This window comes from Oncorhynchus keta, chromosome 13 (assembly GCF_023373465.1).
Source record: "Oncorhynchus keta strain PuntledgeMale-10-30-2019 chromosome 13, Oket_V2, whole genome shotgun sequence".
NCBI classification, from domain to species: domain Eukaryota; kingdom Metazoa; phylum Chordata; class Actinopteri; order Salmoniformes; family Salmonidae; genus Oncorhynchus; species Oncorhynchus keta.
In genome coordinates this window covers 15,105,372-15,122,914 of record NC_068433.1, presented here as the reverse complement: position 1 = coordinate 15,122,914, position 17,543 = coordinate 15,105,372, and the positions used below count along the sequence as shown (strand labels likewise).

The following is a 17,543-nucleotide window of genomic DNA, read 5'->3' as shown; positions in this document are numbered from 1 at the left end:
CTTTCTATACTCGCTTCGAGGCAAGCAACACTGAACCATGCATGAGAGCACAGAGCTGCGTGATCTGCCTGTCTGTAGCTGATAGGAGTAAATACGTGTAGCCCTTTTCTGCAGTTAAATGATCTAGTGGCCTCATGGGTGGACTGTTAATATTTTTCATAATTTCATAATGAACTTCTCTGTAATATGTGGGACGTTAGCGTCCCACCTCGCCAACAGCCAGTGAAATTGCATGGCGCCAATTCAAAACAACAGAAATCACATAATTAAAATTTCTCAAACATACAAGTATTTTACACCATTTTAAAGATAAGCTTCTTGTAAATCCAGCCACCGTGTCCGATTTCAAATAGTCTTTACAGCGAAAGCACACCAAACGATTATGTTAGGTCAGTACCTAATCACAGAAAACCATATAGCCATATTCCAGCCAAGGAGGGGCTCACAAAAATTAGAAATAGCGATTAAATGAATCACTAACCTTTGATGATCTTCATCAGATGGCACTCACAGGACTTCATGTTACACAATAAATGTGTTCGATAGTTAATCTTTATGTCCCAAAACCTCATTTGAAATTGGTGTGTCATGATCAAAATGCATTGTCTCAAACAAACATCTGGTGAAAGTGCAGAGAGCCACATCAAATTACAGAAATACTCATAATAAACATTGATAAAAGATAAAAGATAGATAAACTTCCCCTCAGTCAGATTTCAAAAACACTTTACGGCGAAAGCATACCTTGCGATTATGTTAGGTCAGCGCTAGTCACAGAAAAACATCCAGCCATTTTCCAAAGGAGGAGAGGTGTCAGAAAAGTCAGAAATAACGTTATAAATAGTCACTTACCTTTGATGATCTTGATCGGAATGTACTCCCAGGAATCCCAGTTCCACAAATGTTTGTTTTGTTCGATAAACTCCATCATTTATGTCCAAATACGTCCTTTTTGTTTGCATGTTTAGCCCAGTAATCCAAATGCATAATGCACGATCACTTGTTCAGATGAAATGGCAAAACAGTTATATTGCAGTTTGTAGAAACATGTCAAACGATGTATAGAATCAATATTTAGGATGTTTTTATCAATAATCTTCAATAATGTTCCAACTGGAGAATTCCTGTCTTTAGAAATGCAATGGAACACAGCTAACTCTCACGGGGGTGCACGTGATCAGCTCATGGCACTCTGCCAGACCTCTGGTTGGAACAGCCCTCATTCTCTCCTCCTTCACAGTAGAAACCTCAAACAAGGTTCTAAAGACTGCTGACATCTAGTGGAAGCCTTAGGAAGTGCAATATGACCCCATAGACACTGTATATTCGATAGGCAATGACTTGAAAAACTACAAACCTCATATTTCCCACTTCCTGGTTGGATATTTTCAGGTTTTTGCCTGCCATGAGTTCTGTTATACACAGACATCATTCACACAGTTTTAGAAACTTCAGAGTGTTTTCTATCCAAATCTACTAATTACATGCATATTCTAGCTTTTGGGACTGAGTAGTAGGCAGTTTACTCTGGTTGCCTTTTTATCCAAGCTACTCAATTCTACCCCCCAGTCCCAAAGTAGTCAATAAACATTAGTTCAAAAACACTCCGAAAATCCGGTGTTTCTAGTCAAACGGTTTTGTTATATTTCAGTCCTCTGTGACGTATATAACGTGTAATATTGGGATGCAAACTGAAAACTGAATACTGTATCTGACATGGTACAAGTTCTTATTTTTTCAAGCCCATAACCATGTGTATGAGGTGTATACTTTTGTTTCAATGCAGATTTGTTTCACACTACTAAGAAACACTCTGTGTGACCCCGATTTAGCCCACTGCATTAAAAAGGTTACAGGTTAACATTTGCAGATGGAATACCAGGCCGTGTACTCAGAGCATGCGCTAACCAGCTGGAAAGTGTCTTCACTGTCCAGGCCTGTAATACAAACTTCTTTCAAGCAGACCACCATAGTCCCCGTGCCCAAGAAAGGCAAGGTAACCTGCCTAAATGATTATCACCCTGTAGCACATCTATAGCTATGAAATACTTTGAAAGGCTGGTCATGGCTCACACCAACACCATCATCCCAGACTCCCTGGACCCACTCCAATTCACATACCGCCCCAACAGATCCACAGATGACACAATCTCTATTGCACTCCACACTGCCCTCACCCACCTGGACAAAAGGAAAACCTATGTAAGAATGCTGTTCATCGACTACAACTCAGCATTCAACACCATATTCCCCTCCAAGCTCATCACCAAGATCAGGACCCTGGGACTGAACATCTCCCTCTGCAACTGGATCCTGGACTTCCTGACGGGAAACCCCAGGCGGTGAGGGTAGGCAACAATACATCCGCCACACTGACCATCAACACGGGGGCCCCTCCGGGGTGTGTGCTTAGTCCGCTCCTGTCCTCCCTGTTCACCTAACACTGCGTGGTCATGCATGACTCCAACACCATCATCAAGTTTGCTGACGGCACAACGGTGGTAGGACTGATGACCAACAACGATGTGGCAGCCTATAGGGAGGAGTTCAGAGACCTGGCAGTGTGGTGCCAGGACAACAAACTCTCCCTCAACATCAGCAAGACAAAGGAGCTGATCGTGGACTAAAGGAAAAGGAGAGGCGAGTCACTGGTCTACACACAATGTTGAGTCAATAGGTATTCAAGCCCTTTGTTATGGCAATCATAAATACATTCAGGAGTAAAAATGTGCTTAATTAACTCACATAAAAAGTTGCAATAATAGTGCTTAACAGGATTTTTAATGACTAACTCATCTCTGTACCCCACAAATTCAGTTCTTTAAGGTCCCTCAGTTGAGCAGTACATTTCAAACACTGATTCAACCACAAAGACCAGCACCAGTCCCTCCTGCAGCAAAGCACCCCACAACATGATGCTGCTACCCCTGTGCTTCAAGGCTTGGGATGGTGCATTTCGGCTTGCAAGCCTCCCCCTTTTTCCTCAAAGCATAACAATGGTCATTATGGCCAAACAGTGCTATATTTGTTTCATCAGACCAGAGGACATTTCTCCAAAAAGTACGATCTTTGTCCTCATGTGCAGTTGCAAACCGTAGTCTGGCTTTTTAATGGCAGTTTTGCTGAGCGGCCTTTCAGGTTATGTCGATATAGGAGTCGTTTTACTGTGGATATAGATACTTTTGTACCTGTTTCCTCCAGCATCTTCACAAGGTCTTTTGCTGTTGTTCTGGGATTGATGTGCACTTTTCGCACCAAAGTACAGTGCCTTGCGAAAGTATTCGGCCCCCTTGAACTTTGCGACCTTTTGCCACATTTCAGGCTTCAAACATAAAGATATAAAACTGTATTTTTTGGGGAAGAATCAACAACAAGTGGGACACAATCATTAAGTGGAACGACATTTATTGGATATTTCAAACTTTTTTAACAAATCAAAAACTGAAAAATTGGTGGTGCAAAATTATTCAGCCCCCTTAAGTTAATACTTTGCTGCGATTACAGCTGTAAGTCTCTTGGGGTATGTCTCTATCAGTTTTGCACATCGAGAGACTGAAATTTTTTCCCATTCCTCCTTGCAAAACAGCTCGAGCTCAGTGAGGTTGGATGGAGAGCATTTGTGAACAGCAGTTTTCAGTTCTTTCCACAGATTCTCGATTTGATTCAGGTCTGGACTTTGACTTGGCCAATCTAACACCTGGATATGTTTAATTTTGAACCATTCCATTGTAGATTTTGCTTTATGTTTTGGATCATTGTCTTGTTGGAAGACAAATCTCCGTCCCAGTCTCAGGTCTTTTGCAGACTCCATCAGGTTCTCTTCCAGAATGGTCCTGTATTTGGCTCCATCCACCTTCCCATCAATTTTAACCATCTTCCCTGTCCCTGCTGAAGAAAAGCAGACCCAAACCATGATGCTGCCACCACCATGTTTGACAGTGGGGATGGTGGGTTCAGGGTGATGCGCTGTGTTGCTTTTACGCTAAACATAACATTTTGCATTGTTGCCAAAAATTTCAATTTTGGTTTCATCTGACCAGAGCACCTTCTTCCACATGTTTGGTGTGTCTCCCAGGTGGCTTGTGGCAAACTTTAAACTACACTTTTTATGGATATCTTTTGTGCAATATACGACAATATACGGCCAGATTTGTGCAATATACGACTGATTGTTGTACTATGGACAGAGTCTCCCACCTCAGCTGTAGATCTCTGCAGTTCATCCAGAGTGATCATGGGCCTCTTGGCTGCATCTCTGATCAGTCTTCTCCTTGTATTAGCTGAAAGTTTAGAGGGACGGCCAGGTCTTGGTAGATTTGCAGTGGTCTGATACTCCTTCCATTTCAATATTATCGCTTGCACAGTGCTCCTTGTGATGTTTAAAGCTTGGGAAATCTTTTTGTATCCAAATCCGGCTTTAAACTTCTTCACAACAGTATCTCGGACCTGCCTGGTGTGTTCTTTGTTCTTCATGATGCTCTCTGCGCTTTTAACGGACCTCTGAGACTATCACAGTGCAGGTGCATTTATACGGAGACTTGATTACACACAGGTGGATTGTATTTATCATCATTAGTCATTTAGGTCAATATTGGATCATTCAGAGATCCTCACTGAACTTCTGGAGAGAGTTTGCTGCACTGAAAGTAAAGGGGCTGAATAATTTTGCACGCCCAATTTTTCAGTTTTTGATTTGTTAAAAAAGTTTGAAATAATCCAATAAATGTCGTTCCACTTCATGATTGTGTCCCACTTGTTGTTGATCCTTCACAAAAAAATACAGTTTTATATCTTTATGTTTGAAGCCTGAAATGTGGCAAAAGGTCGCAAAGTTCAAGGGGGCTTTCGCAAGGCACTGTATGTTCATCTCTAGGAGACAGAACGCGTCACCTTCGTGACACCTGCGTGGTCCCGTGGTGTTTATACTTGCGTACTATTGTTTGTACAGATGAACGTGGTACATTCAGGCATTTGGAAATTGCTCCCAAGGATGAACCAGAATTGTGGAGGTCTACAATTGTTTATCTGAGGTCTTGGCTGATTTATTTAGATTTTTCCATGATGTCAAGAAAATAGGCACTGCGTTTGAAGGTAGGCCGTGAAATACATCCACAGATAGACCTCCAATTGACTCAAATGATGTCATGACTTCTGATAGGGAAATTGACATCGTTTTCTGGAATTTCCAAGCTGTTTTAAGACTCAAAAGGCACAGTCAACTTAGTGTATGTAAACCGCTGACCCACTGGAATTGTGATACAGTGAATTATAAGTGAAATAATCGGTCTGTAAACAATTGTTGGAAAATGTACTTGTGTCATGCAAAGTAGATGTCCTAACAGACTTGCCAAAACTATAGTTTGTTAACAAGAAATGTGTGTAGTGGTTGAAAAACAAAATTAATGACTCCAACCTAAGTGTATGTAAACTTCCGACTTTAACTGTATGTAAAGAACAGCTAAAATAAGCAAAGAGAAACGACAGTCCATCATTACCTTAAGACATGAAGGTCAGTAAATCCAGAAAATTTCAAGAACTTTCTTCCAAGTGCAGTCGCAAAAACCATCAAGCGCTATGATGAAACTGGCTTTCATGAGGACCGCCACAGGAAAGGGAGACCCAGAGTTATTTCCACTGCAGAGGATACAGTGGGGCAAAAAAGTATTTAGTCAGCCACCAATTGTGCAAGTTCTCCCACTTAAAAAGATGAGGCCTGTAATTTTCATCATAGGTACACTTCAACTATGACAGACAAAATGAGAAGGAAAAAAATCCAGAAAAATCACATTGTAGGATTTTTTTATGAATTTATTTGCAAATTATGGTGGAAAATAAGTTTTTGGTCAATAACAAAAGTTTCTCAATACTTTGTTATATACCCTTTGTTGGCAATGACAGAGGTCAAACGTTTTCTGTAAGTCTTCACAAGGTTTTCACACACTGTTGCTGGGATTTTGGCCCAGACCTCCATGCAGGTCTCCTCTAGAGCAGTGATGTCTTGCGGCTGTTGCTGGGCAACACAGACTTTCAACTCCCGCCAAATATTTTCTATGGGGTTGAGATCTGGAGACTGGCTAGGCCACTCCAGGACCTTGAAATGCTTCTTACGAAGCCACTCCTTCGTTGCCCGGGCGGTGTGTTTGGGATCCTTGTCATGCAGAAAGACCCAGCCACGTTTCATCTTCAATGCCCTTGCTGATGGAAGGAGATTTTCACTCAAAATCTCACGATACATGGCCCCATTCATTATTTCCTTTACACGGACGGATCAGTCGTCCTGGTCGCTTTGCAGAAAAACAGCCCCAAAGCATGATGTTTCCACCCCCATGCTTCACAGTAGGTATGGTGTTCTTTGGATGCAACTCTGCATTCTTTGTCCTCCAAACAAAAAGTTTTATTTTGGTTTCATCTGTCCATATGACATTCTCCCAATCTTCTTCGGGATCATCCAAATGCTCTCTAGCAAACTTCAGATGGGCCTGGACATGTACTGGCTTAAGCAGGGGGACACGTCTGGCACTGCAGGATTTGAGTCCCTGGCGGCGTAGTTTGTTACTGATGGTAGGCTTTGTTACTTTGGTCCCAGCTCTCTGCAGGTCATTCACTAGGTCCCCCCGTGTGGTTCTGGGATTTTTGCTCACCGTTCTTGTGATCATTTTGACCCCACGGGGTGAGATCTTGCATGGAGCCCCAGATCGAGGGAGATTATCAGTGGTCTTGTATGTCTTCCATTTCCTAATAATTGCTCCCACAGTTGATTTCTTCAAACCAAGCTACTCACCTATTGCAGATGCAGTCTTCCCAGCCTGGTGCAAGTCTACAATTTTGTTTCTGGTGTCCTTTGACAGCTCTTTGGTCTTGGCCATAGTGGAGTTTGGAGTGTGACTGTTTGAGGTGCCATTAATACAGGTAACGAGTGGAGGACAGAGGAGCCTCTTAAAGAAGAAGTTACAGGTCTGTGAGAGCCAGAAATCTTGCTTGTTTGTAGGTGACCAAATACTTATTTTCCACCATAATTTACAAATAAATTAATTTTTTAAAAATCCTACAATGTGATTTTCTGGATTTTCTTTCTCATTTTGTCTGTCATAGTTGAAGTGTACCCATGATGAAAATTACAGGCCTCTAGTCTTTTTATGTGGGAGAACTTGCACAATTGGTGGCTGACTAAATACTTTTTTGCCCCACTGTACGTTTAATTAGAGCACCTCAGATTTCAGCCCAAATAAATGATTCTCAGAGTTCAAGTAACAGACATCTCAACATAAACTGTTCAGAAGAGACTGCATAAAAAAATTAAAAAAATAAAATAAAAAAAATCAGGCTTTCATGGTCGAATTGCTGCAAAGAAACCACTACTAAAGGACACCAATAAGAAGAGACTTTTAGGCCAAGAAACATAAGCAATGGCGATTAGACTGGTAGAAATCTGTCCTTTGGTCTGATGAGTCCCAAATTTCACATTTTTGGTTCCAACTGCCGTGTCTTTGTGAGACGCAGAGTAGGTGAACGGATGTTCTTTACATGTGTGGTTCCCACTGTGAACCAGGAGGAGGAGGTGTGATGGTGTGGGGGTGCTTTGCTGGAGACACGGTCAGTGATTTATTTAGAATTCAAGGCACTTAACCAGCAAGGCTACTACAACATTCTGCAGTGATACGCCATCCCATCTGGTTTGCGCTTAGTGGGGCTATCATTAGTTTTTCAACAGGACAATGACCCAACACACCTCCAGCCTGTGTACGGGCTATTTGACCAAGAAAGAGAGTGATGGTGCTGCGTCAGATGACCTGGCCTCCACAATCACCTGACCTCAACTCAATTGAGATGGTTAGGAATGAGTTGGTCCGCATAGTGAAGGAAAAGCAGCCAACAAATGCTCAGCATATGTGGGAATCTAAAATATAGAATCTAAAATAATTTGTTTAATACTTTTTTGGTAACTTCATGACTCCATGTGTTATTTCATATTTTATGTCTTCACTATTATTCTACAATGTAGAAAATATTTGTATTTATTTTTAAAGTAGTGTCCAAACTTTTGACTGGTCCTGTATGTAAATTAGATATCTCTATTTCATTTTCAATAAATGTCTGAAAACATGTTTTCACTTTGTCATTATGGGGTATTGAGTGTAGATGGGTGATCATTTTTTTTTACCTATTTGAATTCAGGTAGTAACAACAACATTTGGAGTAAGTCAAGGGGTATTCTGAAGGCACTGTATTTACAGCTGATTGTCTAGTCAGCCCTACCTATATGCATGTCACGTGGGCTCCCTCTCTGACCTCTAGGTCACCAGGCTGCTCGTTATGGCGCACACCTCCATCCCCAGGCGTTATTGTTTCTGTTTCATGTCTGTGCGTTGTTCGTGTTTTGTATTATGTTTCGTTCATTCATTAAACGTATTCACTCCCTGAACTTGCTTCCTGACTCCCAGCGCACACGTTACAGAATAACACCTCACCGAAGGGAAGCATCAGGGAGTCATTTAGTTATTTTTGTGTTGGAGGTGATGTCGGGTCCGGGTGTCTGAGCTACCTGGGAGGCCTCAGCCGGTTTGTCGGACTTCCATGCCTCCGCTGGCTCGATGGGCTCCCATGCCTCAGCTGGGTGTACAGGTTCCTGTGTCTCAGCCGAAGCAACCATGGAGTTTTCGGCCCGATCTTCAGGCTCTCACACTTCAGCCGGTTCGTCAGGTTTCTGCGCCTCAGCGGAGGCAACCGGTCCGCTCCTGATCCCCGGGATCGTCCCTTTGGTTGGCGTCCTGTGGCTGGAGCCACGTGCCGGGGAGGGGGTACTGTCACGTATGCTCCCTCTCTGGCCTCTAGGTCACCAGGCTGCTTGTTATGTCGCACACCTGTCACCAGCGTTACGCGCATCAGCGCATAATGACACTCACCTGGATTCTATCAGCTCCTTGATTACCTGCCCTATATATATATGTCACTCCCTTTGGTTCCTTCCCCAGGCGTTTCTGTTTCATTTTCATGTCTGTGCGTTGTTCGTGTTCCTTGTTTTGCATTATGTCTTGTTCCTTCATTAAATGTATTCACTCCCGATTCCCAGCGCACACATTACAATGTACATATATTCCTCAATTACCTCGTAGTCAGCACATCGGCTCGGTACTGGTACTCCCTGTAAATAGCAATTTTTACTCATTTTTTCAACGTGTATTTATTCCTTGTGCTACTATATAAATTTCTTGTTCATCTTTAACTCTACATTGTTGGAAAACGACCCGTAAGTAAGTATTTCACTGACAGTGTACACCTGTTGTTTACCGAAGCATGTGACAAATAGATTGATTATATTTTGACATATGATTGAGATGTGAGAGCAGCTAGCGTATAACAATGAATAGACCAACTAGAGCTGGTGTGTGCGTGTTTGTGTGTGAGATGAAGGGGGTTCTATCAATGGGCTGACTTTCTGACTGCACCCCTAACTAAGGCTTGACTGTTCAGCAGAGAAAGTGGGCCAGCAGCAGCCCCATAACATTCTTCCTGCTCACACACACACACACACACACACACACACACACACACACACACACACACACACACACACACACACACACACACACACACACACACACACACACACACACACACACACACACACACACACACACACACACACACACACACACGTTTAGGACCAGATCCGGCCAATGTCCCCCTCAGAGTTTCCTCAGTGCTGTGGAGGTCTCAGATTACCTCTGGGTCAGTCTCAGGCACAATTGGCTCAGCAAATATCCATCTTCTCCACTACTGTTTCACACTCTCACTGTGGGACACTGTCTCAACTCCAAACCAAGCCAAAGATGATTATATTGGCACATCCATAACATGGGGTCTGCCGGTTTCATCGTATGCGTGTCTGCTGGTGTGTGTATATTCAACATTTGTCCATCACTACATCGGTCCATTTACAGAACACACAGGAAGAACAATGTCTTTGAGTTTGAGTTTCGTGCCTAAGAGCACATACTGTAGCCTCACCCATCTGGAAAACCTGTGTGCTTCCGTGAGACATCATGCACAGCTAACTCTACTCATGACTGGCTGTGTGGGCACAACAATAGGTTACCTACAGGTTCAGGAGCACATAACCCTTTACACTTGTAGTTCTATGTTGCATTAATAATACAATATCTCAGAATAACAGATTTTTTTTTGCCAAGTACACAGTCTTAAACTTTAGGAGAAAACTGACAAAATTCTAAATGTAGCCTACTTCAGAACAAACAGGCACTTTCCAAATGGCTGAGACCTAAACTCAGTGCACTTACAATGTACCTTAGTGTGAAAGTGCCTTCTTGTGAACAGAGCCGCCTGTACATGTCTCTGTGGCTGGTACAACATAATTGCCATACTAGAAGAGGAGCAGAGCACTCCTTGAATTCCTTATGATTACTACACTAAATAGAAATATAAAACGCTGTAAAGTGCTGAAATAAAACATGCCAGAAATTTACCACACGCACAAATAGCTTATTTCTCTAAAATGTTGTGCACAAATTTCTTTAAATTCCTTTTTAGTGAGAATGTAACCTTTGCCAAGATAATCCATCCACCTGACAGGTGTGGCATATCAAGAAGCTTATTAAAACTCATTTGGGATTGGTGTCCCGTTCACCGATTAGCATGAGGTTGTAAGTGTGAAGAAAAATTCCCAGGAGATAGACAGAGTTGCAAAGAAAAAGCCATATCTCAGACTGGCCAATTAAAAGAAAAAATTAAGATGGACAAAAAAAAAAAACACAGAAACTAGACAGAAATATGGATTTTTCTTTGCAACTCTACCTAGAAGGCCAGCATCCCGGAGTTGACTCTTCACTGTTGACGTTGAGACTGGTGTTTTGCGGGTACTATTTAATGAAGCTGACAGTTGAGGACCTGTGAGGCGTCTGTTTCTCAAACTAGACACTCTAATGTACTTGTCCTCTTGCTCAGTTGTGCACTGGGGCCTCCCACCCATCTTTCTATTCTGGTTAGGGCCAGTTTGCACTGTTCTGTGAAGGGAGTAGTACACCTCGTTGTACGAGATCTTCAGTTTCATGGCAATTTCTTGCATGGAATAGCTTTCATACTCAACTAGTTTAAAGAAGGCCAGTTTTATTGCTTCTTTAATCAGTACAACAGTTTTCAGCTGTGCTAACATAATTGCAAAAGGGTTTTCTAATGATCAATTCGTCTTTTAAAATTATAAACTTGGATTAGCTAACACAACATGCCATTGGAACACAGGAGTGATGGTTGCTGATAATGGGCCTCTGTACACCTATGTAGATATTCCATTAAAAATCAGCCTTTTCCAGCTACAATAGTAATTTACAACATTAACGATGTCTACACTGTATTTCTGATCAATTTGATGTTACTTTAAAAAGGGACAACATTTTTTTTTTACATTTCTAAGTGACCCCAAACTTTTGAACGGTCGTGTGTGTGTGTGCGAGTGTCCTCTAAGGCTGCCTTTACACAAGCATCCCAATTCTGAAAGTTTTCCCAATTCTTGCCAAAAGAGCTTATCGGATTCGTCATAACACCAATTAGTGGGAAAAGATCAGAATTAGGCTGCCTCTGTAAACGCAGCCTAAGTGACATAATGCCAATAGGCAAGTGACTCAGTAAGTGCAGTGCAGTATTAGCATTAGCCTGTATGGTGATAAAGGCAAGCATTTGTTGAAGGGTTCTTTGCAACAGATGAATTGGTTAATCAAGTTGGAAAGTCCAACAATTGTCTTCACTCTACATCCATCTAGTTACAATAAACTGTAGGAGTATCTCATTATATTATCATAAACATTCAATCAAGTGTATGCTTTTATGTTATGCTTTACATATAGTAGACAGTCTACTTAAGAAAAATACTAACTTACCTAATTATGTAGGTTAGACTTGTTCACATTTCTGCACATCAAAACAAATCGATATCTAGATCAATTGATTGTGGTTCCACCTCTAATTATCCATGAGTAGCCTAGAGAGGAAATTGACCTAATACTCAGTTTTTCCTAAAATAGCCTAGGCCTACATCCTTTCATTCAGCCTACCAATAACAGTATAATTCCAAACCAACACTTTAGAGTTTTGCCACTTTGTAGACATTTAAGCAACAAAACTCATATTTTGTCAGATTGTAACAGTTTCAAAGGACGTTATTTTAGCAGCACCGAGTGTCAATATAGCAGAAATGGGGGATTGGTAGACTTTGGGATTTTGGCATTGAAGCCCTTTCTCTACTTCCCCAGAGTTAGATGAACTCATGGATACAATGTTTATGTCTCTGCATCCAGTATGAAGGAAGTTAGTTTCGCGAGCCAATGCTAGCTAGCGTTAGCACAATTACTGGAAGACTAGGGTATTGGCTAGCACGCACAGCAAGCGGTACCAATGCACGAAGTCTGGAACCAACAGGACCCTGAACAGCTTCTACCCCAAGTATTAAGACTGCTAAATATACTGAACAAAAATATAAATGCAACAATTTCATTGATTTTACTGAGTTCATTTGGAGGAAATCAGTCAATTTAAGTAAAAGTAATTAGGCTCTAATCTATGGATTTCAAATGACTGGGAATACAGATATGCATATGTTGGTCACGGACACCTTTAATAAAAAAAGAAATGGGCTTCAGGATCTCTTCACTATATTTTTGTGCATTCAAATTGTCATCGATAAAATGCAATTGCGTTCTTTGTCGGTAGCTTATGCCTGCTCATACCATAACTCCACCACCACCATGGGGCACTCTGTTCACAAACCACTCACCCACACAACGCCATACACGTGGTCTGCAGTTGTGAGGCCAGTTGGACGTACTGCCAAACTCTCTAAAACGACTTTGAAGGCAGCTTATGGTAGAGAAATTAACATTAAATGATCTGACAACAGCTCTGGTGGACATTCCTTATATTTTTATTCAGTGTAGGTAGTTAAATAGTTAACCAATATCTACCAGGAATATCTACATTGACCTTTTTTGCACTAATCTCTTTTGACTCATCACATACGCTGCTGTTACTGTTTATTATCTATCCAGTTGCATAGTCACTTTATCCCTACCTACATTATATGTACATACTGTATGTACCTCAACAACCTCATACCCCTGCACATCGACTTGGTACTGGTACCCCATGAATATCGTTATTCATTTTGTATTTATTCCTTGTGTTATTATTTGTATATTTATTCCTAGTGTTATAATTGTTCTATATTTTTCTACTATTTAAAAAAAAAAAATCTTTGCATAGTTGGGAAGGCCTGTAAGTAAGCATTTTAACCAGGGTATTAGCAACACAACCCCCCCCCCCTCCCTTTTTTTGCTGACAGACAATCAATTAGCTAACCATTTTTTGATTGGTAGTTAGTCTAGCGAGCTATCTGAATTTGAAGTAATCGTGGCCTAATACCGACCAGGCATGAAGGGCACATTCCCAGTGGCCCTGACCTGTTTTGCTGTGAGGTGGGTGGCCCTCCAACCAAAACTTGTTTAGGGTCCCCAAAAGGCCAGAGCTGGCACTGCATTTCACTGTTAGTCTACACCTGTTGTTTATAAAGCACGTGACAAATACATTTCATATGAGTTACCTTAGACTTCAAGTCATTGCGATAACTCTAGTTAGTAACTTCCTTTAAACCGCAAACAAGAGACAATTGTGCTAACAGAAATGTTTTTTCAAACTTCACGCAGAGACATAACAATGGTATCCACGAGTTCATCTAACTCTGGGGAAGTAGATAAAGGTTTTAATTTCCAAAATGTTGAAGTATCCTTTCACTACAGCTAAACCTATACGCTTAAACTCCGGGGGCGTATTCGTTACGTCTATTCTGTTGCAAAACGTTTCTTAAACGAAATCAAACGGAACGAAACGGGGAAGGACCTTCCTGAATTTGTCCAATAGAAACACTCGTTTTAGCAACTGTTTGGCTAGCGATTTTACACCCCGGTCTCCCCTTCCCTCGAACCAGGGCCTCCACCGCAAGGACAGTGTTTTAAACCGCAACGCAATGGCCAGCCCCCTGATTTGAAATGTGATTTTAAAAATATAAAAGCTATGATACACTCACCCTCTAATAATCGGGCGATCAGCGAGTCGACGTCCAATTCCCCCTCCGCCATTTCTGTAGTGGGTGGTGCTCTCAAACAGCACTCTCTCTCTCCACTGCTTACTGCTGCCACAGTCCCTGGCAAGGCACCGCATAAACACCGCCGCCGACTCACAGCCAGCGGAATGCACGTTCCCGGGTCTCTCTGCCCGAAGGTGTTTTGTACTGGGAAAACACTGTAGACCTATACTGTAGGCCTATAATGCCACAGGTTCAATGGCAATAACACAGCTAAGAACATGTAGGACTAATCATAATAGGTGTATGCTAGTGTCTGTGTGTTATAGATTAATAACCAGTATGCAGAAATAGCCAAATAACCTATTGAATTAAATACAATAAAAGCCTATGCATAATGATGATTAGCCATGGCCATATTTCAGTAAGGGGAATTGCAATTTACAATTTCTTAATTCATTGTGTAATGCTTATAATGTTGTAGGATTTTTTTCCCCTCACATATAAAACATCTCAGTAGTCTATTTGTAAATCACTTCAAAATGAGTGAATTTAATTGATTGAAATTACTGGAAATCTTGTAAACTGGCTTGTTTTTATTACTCCTGCAACGGGATTCTTGATTCTCTTGGAGTTGAGAACTGAAAGTGTCGCGTAATTTGTCAGATGCTCGATTAACGGTGCCATTATGTTTTTGTAGTCTGACCACGAGAGATTTCGGAGACTCGAGAGGGCGATGGGTCAACTGTCGATACCAAATATGACTTTTGGTGCCTCCCTCTGGCCACATGGCGCGCTGCATGATCCAAAAGCCGGAATAGTGCACCAGTATAAATTTGTACACTGTGGCACTGGTGACTTTATCTTTTACCTCTATCCAAGACAGTATAGGTTACCAATCTGTGTTATATATACTGAACAAACATATAAAAGCAACATGCAACAATTTCAACAATTTTACCGAGTTACAGTACAAATAAGGACATAGTCTATTGAAATACATTCATCAGGCCCTAATCTATGGATTTCACAAGACTGGGCAGGGGCACAGCCACTGGGGGGCCAGAGCCAGTCAATCAAAAATTACTTTTCCCCCACAAAGGGGCTTTATTATTATTATTTAAAACATTGGAGACGGCGTATGGTAGAAAAAGCATGCCAATTGCACGCTCTCTCAAAATTGACACATCTGTGGTATTGTGTTGTGTGCCAAAACTGCACATTTAAGAGTGGCCTTTTATTGTTCCCAGCACCTGTGTAATGATCATGCTGTTTATTCAGCTTCTTTATATGCCACACCTGACAGGTGGATGGATTGTCTTGGAAAAGGAGAAATGCTCACTTACAGGGATGTAAACAAATTTGAGCACAACATTTTAGAATAAAAAACTTTACATGTTGCATTGATAGTTTTGTTCAATATATACAATGGGGAGAACAAGTATTTTTTATTATTTCTAAAACAAAAATCCAGAAAATCACATTGTATGATTTTTAAGTAATTCATTTACATTTTATTGCATGACATACAGTAAGTATTTGATCACCTACCAACCAGTTAGAATTCCGGCTCTCACAGACCTGTTAGTTCTTCTTTGAGAAGCCCTCCTGTTCTCCACTCATTACATGTATTAACTGCACCTGTTTGAACTCGTTACCTTTATAAAACACACCTGTCCACACACTCATTTAAACAGTTTCCAACCTCTCCACAATGGCAAAGACCAGACAGTCGATCAAATTGTAGACCTGCACATGGCTGGGATGGGCTAAAGGACAATAGGCAAGCAGCTTGGTGAGAAGGCAACAACTGTTGGCGCAATTATTAGAAAATGGAAGAAGTTCAAGATGACGGTCAATCACCCTCGGTCTGGGGCTCCTTGCAAGATCTTACCTCATGGGGCATCAATGATCATGAAGAAGGTGAGGGATCAGCCCAGAACTACATGACAGGACCTGGTCAATGACCTGAAGAGAGCTGGGACCACAGTCTCAAAGAAAACCATGAGTAACACCCTACGCCGTCATGGATTAACATCCTGCAGCGCACGCAAGGTCCCCCTGCTCAAGCCAGCTTATGTCCAGGCCCGTCTGAAATTTGCCAATGACCATCTGGATGATCCAGAGGAGCAATGGGAGAAGGTCATGCGGTCTGATGAGACAAAAATAGAGCTTTTTGGTCTAAACTCCACTCGCTGTGTTTGGAGGAAGAAGAATGAGTCCAACCCCAAGAACACCATCCCCAACTGTGAAGCATGGAGGTGGAAACATCATTATTTTGGGATGCTTTTCTGCAAAGGGGACAGGACAACTGCACCGTATTGAGGGGAGGATGGATGGGGCCATGTATCGCGAGATCTTGGCCAACAACCTCCTTCCCTCAGTAAGAGCATTGAAGATGAGTCGTGGCTGGGTCTTCCAGCATGACAACGACCCGAAACACACAGCCAGGGCAACTAAGGAGTGGCTCCGTAAGAAGCATCTCAAGGTCCTAGAGTGGCCTAGCCATTCTCCAGACCTGAACCCAATAGAAAATCTTTGGAGGGAGCTGAAAGTCCAGCGACAGCCTTGAAATCTGAAGGATCTGTAGGTCTGTATGGAGGAGTGGGCCAAAATCCCTGCTGCAGTGTGTGCAAACCTGGTCAAGAACTACAGGAAACGTATGATCTCTGTAATTGCAAACAAAGCTTTCTGTACCAAATATTAAGTTCTGCTTTTCTGATGTATCAAATACTTATGTCATGCAATAAAATGCTAATTAATTACTTAAAAATCATACATTGTGATTTTCTGGATTTTGGTTTTAGATTCTGTCTCTCACAGTTGAATTGTACCTATGATAAAATTACAGACCTCTACATGCTTTGTAAGTAGGAAAACCTGCAAAATCGGCAGTGTGTCAAATACTTGTTCTCCCCACTGTGTAGCCTACATGTACAACAAACTAAATATAGTTTATAGGTAATTGGCCTTTTTATGGACAAATTGTTTAAGGAACAAAATAATGAAACCACATGCAGGTAGACCACTGGCCTTAAACTGGGCATACACGGGTTGAATCAACGTTGTTTCAACATAATTTCAATTAAATGATGTTGAACCAACAGGGAATAGACGTCAAATGGACATCCGTGCCCCTGTAGGCGAGTTGTGTACCTTTTAACAGGGATCCCTAAAATGCTTCACTCAGGCCCCCCTTCCAGCATTGTCTATTTCTACGGGCACAAGCACTGTTCATGACACAAACTCTTCACACCCTTGTTGGCGGAGAGACATTTTTGCAGGTTTAAAGCTTATTTCCTGCAATTATACACATTTTGCTATGGGGTGCCGAAAAATATTGCAGTTTTAAAGAAAATGTTCTTGCAATTCTATACATTTTGCCATGTCTACAAAATCTATGGACTAAACAACGTAGCTGACATAGGCTAGTTGATCTGGACATTTCTGACAAGTT

The 17,543-nt window shown here is 41.6% G+C and overlaps 1 pseudogene; it reads right to left on the bottom strand.

The window, feature by feature from the left end:
- The window catches only part of LOC118391905 (serine/threonine-protein phosphatase PP1-beta catalytic subunit-like), a 46,197-nt pseudogene extending 31,939 nt beyond the window's left edge, over positions 1 to 14,258 (bottom strand).
- Positions 14,259 to 17,543: the final 3,285 nt, after the last annotated feature.